Source organism: Hyperolius riggenbachi, chromosome 11 (genome assembly GCF_040937935.1).
Source record: "Hyperolius riggenbachi isolate aHypRig1 chromosome 11, aHypRig1.pri, whole genome shotgun sequence".
Taxonomy (NCBI): domain Eukaryota; kingdom Metazoa; phylum Chordata; class Amphibia; order Anura; family Hyperoliidae; genus Hyperolius; species Hyperolius riggenbachi.
The window spans coordinates 144,787,099-144,793,501 of NC_090656.1; the positions used below are offsets into that span (position 1 = coordinate 144,787,099).

The 6,403-nt window shown below is 48.1% G+C and overlaps 1 protein-coding gene across 3 annotated transcripts in view; it reads left to right on the plus strand.

Moving 5' to 3' along the window:
• The window catches only part of VEGFB (vascular endothelial growth factor B), a 582,522-nt gene that overhangs the window by 431,478 nt on the left and 144,641 nt on the right, over positions 1-6,403 (plus strand). The gene's annotated exons all lie outside the window — the stretch shown is intronic.

Sequence of the window (6,403 nt, forward strand, 5' to 3'; positions counted from 1 at the left end):
AGAGCAGCCAGGAGGGCTGCTCCAGTGTGACTCTCCGCTTTGAGGCAAGACATGTCTAAAATTGCGTGACACCGTCGTACCTGGCATGCAGCGTAGGCTCTGGGGAGATGGGGCTGTGTAGCTGGAGAGGAAGAGGAGATGGCAGCACCGCTAGAGTTCAACTGACACTCAGCTGAGGAGGAGGAGGTTGACAGCGAAGAGGATGTAGCTGGAGGAGAAGGAGAGGAGGTGGCAGGAGGCCTGCCTGCAAGCCGTGGAGGTGTGACAAGTCGGTCTGCTGAACAGCCACGTACTCCCTGCTTGCTGCCATCGGTCACCAGGTTGACCCAATGGGCTGTGTACGTAATGTAGCGGCCCTGCCCGTGCTTGGCAGACCAGGCATCCGTGGTCAGGTGGACCCTTGACCCAACGCTCTTCGCAATAGATGACACCACTTGCCTCTGAACTGCACGGTACAGTTTGAGTATGGCGTTTCATGAAAAATAAGTGCGGCCTGGTATCTTCCACTGCGGTGTCCCAATGGCCACAAATTTACGGAAAGCCTCTGACTCCACCAGCTTGTATGGTAATAGCTGGCGAGCTAATAGTTCCGCCACACCAGCTGTCAGACGCCGGGCAAGAGGGTGACTGGCCGAAATTGGCTTCTTTCGCTCAAAGACTTCCTTCACGGACACCTGGCTACTGCTGTGGGCAGAGGAGCAGGAACCGCTCAAGGGCAGAGGCGGTGTGAAGGAGGGTGGCTGTGAAGGTTCAAGGTAGTAAGCGGATGAAGACGATGCACCTGAAGGAGGAAGAGGAGAAGGAGGGTGGCTTGTCTTTTGAGGGGTGCTGCTTTTCCTCAGGTGTTCTTCCCATAGCTGTTTGTGCCTTCTCTCCAGGTGCCTTCATAAGGCACTTGTCCCTACGTGAGAGTTGGCCTTTCCACGGCTCAATTTTTGCTGGCAGAGACAACAGATGGCTTTGCTCCGATCTGAGACACACACGTTAAAAAATTTCCAAACCGCTGAGCCCCCCTGGGGTGATGGCGCTACGGTGGTATCAGCAGCTGACGTTGAAGGGCATGTTGGCTGGCTGGCCATAGCTGGCGATACATGGCACTGGACACTGCCCCCAGCTGTTTCTGAGGACGAGCTCCCTCTGCTTCTATCATGGAGTCGTCTCCTCCTACTCCTCTCTGGCTCCCCCTCTGAACTGTCCCCCTGGTCATCTCCTCTATTGGGAACATACGTGGCATCCGTATAATCGTCATCATAATCCTCCTGCCCAGCTTCGCTTTCCTTAGACAACTCCACAACTGCACCAACTTCAGGTGGTTCATCATGCCCCTCCTCACACATTACGTCCATACTATCGCCACCTAACTCAGACGTATGAGTTGGTGTACCTGCGCCTTCTTCTTGTTGTTGCAGTAGTGGCTGTGAATCAGTGATTTCACCACCACCACCACCACCACCAAATAACTCCTGTGAAGTGTCAAATGCAGCGGATGTGGTGCTTGTACTAGCGCTGGTAGCACTGGCTGCGGGAGATGAGGTCTTCTGTGTTAAATACTCAAGCACGTCCTCACAATTTTGGGAAGTGATGGCACGTGTCTTCTTCTGAGCACTGTACTTTGGTCCAGGTCCGCACTAAATCACAGCAACACCACCTCGCACAGACCTGCCAGTGCCAGGTGGCCTTCCTCTGGGTCTTCCTCTACCTCTTCCTCTACCTGGTTTGTCCATTTTGTCCATCTCGGGGGGAAGCTAGGTATATGCAGTGAGGTGAGTTCACTCAACAGAAAAGGTAGATATGCAGTGAGGTGAGTTCAATCAACCCAAAGGTAGCTATATATGCAGTGAGGTGAGTTCACTCAACCCAAAGGTAGTTATATATGCAGGGAGGTGAGTTCACTGAACACAACAGGTAGTTAGATGCAGTCAGCTGAGTTCACTCAACACAAAGGTAGTTATATGCAGTGAGGTGAGTTCACTCTACAGAGAAGGTAGATATGCAGTGAGGTGAGTTCCCTCAACTTAAAAGGTAGTTATATGCAGTGAGGCAAGTTCACTCAACACAAAAGGTAGTTATGTGCAGCGAGATGGGTTCACTCAACACAAACGTAGGTGTATGTAGGTTAACTAAACACAACAGGTACTAGTAGTAGGTAAATGCAGTACTGGGTAGGTAGTACAATGTGCAGCTCCCTGTCACACACACAGGTGTCACTGAATGTGCTGCTGAATGCTGGTGGGCTGTTGGCAGTGGGACACACACATTATGAATTAGCAATGCTGTCTAAGCAACACAAGTGTCTCACACACACAGTGTAACGATTGGTGTCAGCCCACAGAGAGAATCTGATTGTTGGCGATCTGCAGAATCGTCAAGAATACAGATATACCCGATTATGGATGATCTGCAGAATCATCAATAATGCGAGTATGAACTAACCTCTGGACACCTAAAGTGTGAGTGCTTGGTGCAACAGTAACAAATTAGGAATTCCTGAGGAGCAGGAGTCCCAGGAACACAAATGAGCCACAGACACTACTGCAGGCAAGGATCAAAAGACAATAAGATCCTAATCTGCAAAGTAGTGAGATCACCAGGTGGAATGAGGTGATCAACTATGCTGCTACCGAGAGTCCCCAAGGCTAGGAGACCTCGGTTTAAGGCTGAACACACCAAGATGGGAATGGGTGATTCAGACCTTAATGCAGCGCAGTATTTCCGAGGAGCGGAAATACTGGAACCCCTCAGGCTAGATACCTAGAACTGAGGGTAGCGTAGTCAGACAGGCAGGTTCAGCAACTCATGGACAGAGACAGTACAGAATCGAGAGACAGGATCAGTGTGTAGTGCAATCAGCAATTGTTCGGCAACGAGATCAGAAAGGCAAGGTACAGAATCAGAAGACTAGAGCGCAAGTCAGGCAAGCAAGAGGTCATAACAGATAAACAATGCAATTAGTACTTTAAGCTATCAAGAAACTGACTCAGTGTGGATTCCCAGCTCCTGCCGGTTCTGGCACTCTGTTGGATCTAGCTAAGGTCTGAGAGCTAGCACATATAGTATTCGCAACAGCAGACAGGGAATGACTGGCATACAGGTCCTATATGTACTGGAAGAGCTCCTCAGCTCCGCCCCAGTCATTCATCCAATCAGAAGAGCAGAAGGAGTCAGCTGACCGGCTTGGTAGCCCTTCTACTAGCATAAAGGTCCTATCGCTTGGCCCGCGCGTAAGCCTCAGCCTCTGAGTGACAGAGAGACGGTGTGCAGTATCCGTGTTGGCAAGAAGATTAGTAGATGCCGGCTGAGTAGCGGGAACCGCTGCCATGCCGCCGGCCGCATCGGCGGTGTCCCTGCTGCCCTGAGGCAAGATGTCACAAACTGACTGTGCGGTGGAAACCGCCGGCTGAGATGCAGAAACCGCCGCCCTGCTACCGCTTGCGGCGGCGGTAACTCTGCTAACCTTCACACACAGGTAGTAGTCACTGAATGTGCTGCTGCTGCTGCTGGCAGTGAGACACACAGTATGAATTAGCAATGCTGTCTAAAAAACACAAGTGTCCGTTTCAAACACAGAAAAAAAAAATTGATCACACGAGCAGGATGAGCTCTGAAAAGAGCTTTTCTGGGGCGCTATTATAGCAATAAGATTCAGCTAAGCAAGCTAAGAAGGCAAGAGCCTGACTAATCTGTCCCTAGGAGAACAAGTCTGCAGCAGCTGTCCCTATTCTGTCTCTAGCAGGCACACGAGTGAGGCTAATGGCCGCCCGAGCCTGCCTTATATAAGGGGGAGTGGGGCTCCAGGGCTTAGTATAGCCGGATTGGCTACAATGCGCCTGCTGACTGTGATGCAGAGGGTCAAAGTTGACCCTCATAGAGCATTATGGGGCGAATCGAACTTCCGGGAAAGTTCGCCGAACCACCCGAAGTTCGCCTGGAACCGTTCGCCGGCGAACCGTTCGGCCCATCTCTAGTGGGAACGTTTAGTACATTAGTACGCAGTTTAGTTCGCTATTCTGAGTACTAAAGGCTTGAAGCTTGCTAGAAGAAACTAGCCTACAGAAGTCTACTCAGTGCAGAATATATATACTTTTTTTTTCTCAAAGATACCATACCTCCTAACTTTTTGAGATGAGAAAAAGGGACACTTAAGCCACGCCCATGTCACACCCCCTGATCACGCCCCACCACGCCCCTAGTTGCGCATACCATAAAGATTTTATAAGAAAAATATGTTGTTTTATAATTCAAACCACACTGGTCCTTTCTATCCTGGCTCATTCTCCTTCATAGTAATATTTTAAAATTAGTAATATATTAATTTAAAGGATGGGAATAAAGTTTAGAGTCAATCAAACACATTTTTTAGTAGAGAAATATATACATTTACATACAAAAAGCGACAAAGTCCTGAAAGAGGGACAAATGAGGAGGGAAGAGGGACAGGGCTCTCAAAAAGGGACTGTCCCTCCGAAAGAGGGACAGTTGGGAGCTGGGCAAGTTCCTCCCATGAATGCTAGTGAGGGGAAAGGGAATACTACAAATAAATAATAATACTGGAGGGAAGAGTTACAGTCCCTGGTCTGTCACTGTCTGTCCCAGTCACACTCACAGCCTCTGCAGTACAGCACAGGCTGCTGTGATCTGTGGTGTGACTCAGAGCTGTGTGTTATCTCCTCTATTTGTCTGCAGCAGCACAGGAGGAAAGGGTTAAACTCCCTGCTCTATCATCATCTGGGACACACAAATCTGTTATTTGTGTGACTGAAAGCTGTTATCTGCCTACCATAAAGCATCAGTGCAGGGAGCCACGCTGATCTCTGCTCCCAGATGCAGGCTGACGTTTCTCCTCCGTGCCTGAACGAGCTTGTGGGGGGCGGGGCGGGCAGGGCTGCCTCTGTGTTTCTATTGGCTGGCAGGAGGAGAAAGCTGTAAGAGCTACGCACAGAGGGGAGGGAAGGAGGAGAGGTCTGGAGGTTTTGGGCTATGTTACGCAGGACATAAGCTGCTTGTAATTAGCACATTTAGACAGACCCCTGTCTTAAAAAGACAGGCTTCAAAGACACCTGGTATGTGTCACCATATGAAAGGTTTGTAAAAACGGGACTTGTTAATAAGTGGGCGGGACCCGGGACAAGGGGGCGGGAACCAGGTAAGTCCCGCCCAAATCGGGACTGTTGGACAGTATGAAGATACACACTTGGCATTTTGCTCCCCTCCCCTTTTTTCTTTTTATTTTGCAACACGATGGCTCAGAAAGCATCCAGCTATGCAAGACAAAACAAAGAGATGCTACTCAACCTGTGTGAGCACAGAGGCATCGAGACGGCGAACGGCCAGACTAAGGAGCAGTTGGTTCGTGCCCTCGAGGAGTATGAGGCAGAGCAAGCCCGTGCTCCAACGCCAGCGGATGCAGCTCACGACACACCAGAGGAGGACATATAGGAGAAAAAAGGAATTTCCCCAAAAAAACAGCACCAGACTAATAATATTATCAGTAAAAATGCATAAATCTTTATTATTTTCCAAAAACCATCAATAATAAAAACACCTAAAAAAAGGTCACCAACATGTGACCTACGGGGTCTCTCGATCCCAAAAGAATTATATATAATAATATAGTAACATCTGGCATCTGAACAATAAATCAATAAAAGCGGAATCACCTCTTAAAGATAAAGTGTAACAGTGAAAGTATGCAATCCCATAACAATAGGAGTTAAATACAAAATGGTCTACAAAGTATTATATATACACACAGTACCTTAATATATATAAAGTGCATCACAGCAGGCAATAATAAATATTAGGAGCAATTAAAGAGGGTAGCCAAAGTTACCCATGGTATGAAAAAAGTAATCTGTGCAGTTCCTAAGAGGGAGAGAAAAGGGTTAGGAGTAATAGAAAAGTTGAGGTGAGACTTACGCTGGAGGTGAAAAAGATAAGGATGGTCCAATTGCCAGTGGGGAAGGAGAGGCGCCCGAAAACAGCCTAATGCTGTTGGTGACCTTTTTTTAGGTGTTTTTATTATTGATGGTTTTTGGAAAATAATAAAGATTTATGCATTTTTACTGATAATATTATTAGTCTGGTGCTGTTTTTTTGGGGAAATTCCTTTTTTCTCCTATATGTTTGACTAAATTTAACTGTTAATTTCCCCTAGCACATTCTAATTGCTTCATAATAATTAATATTGTAGACAAATTGTTTTGCATGGTGCTGGTCTCCAATTTTTTGAGTGAATACGCCAGAGGAGGAATCGCTCCCGCCACAGAATGCGAGTGGAGACGATGTCCTGGACGATCCACCGAACACGGTGGTGACATCTCTGGAAGCCGACCTACTGCTACTAGGTTCGGCTGAGCCTGAACTGCGCCTAAAGCTGATCCTGGAACATCAGCAAGCAGAGAGG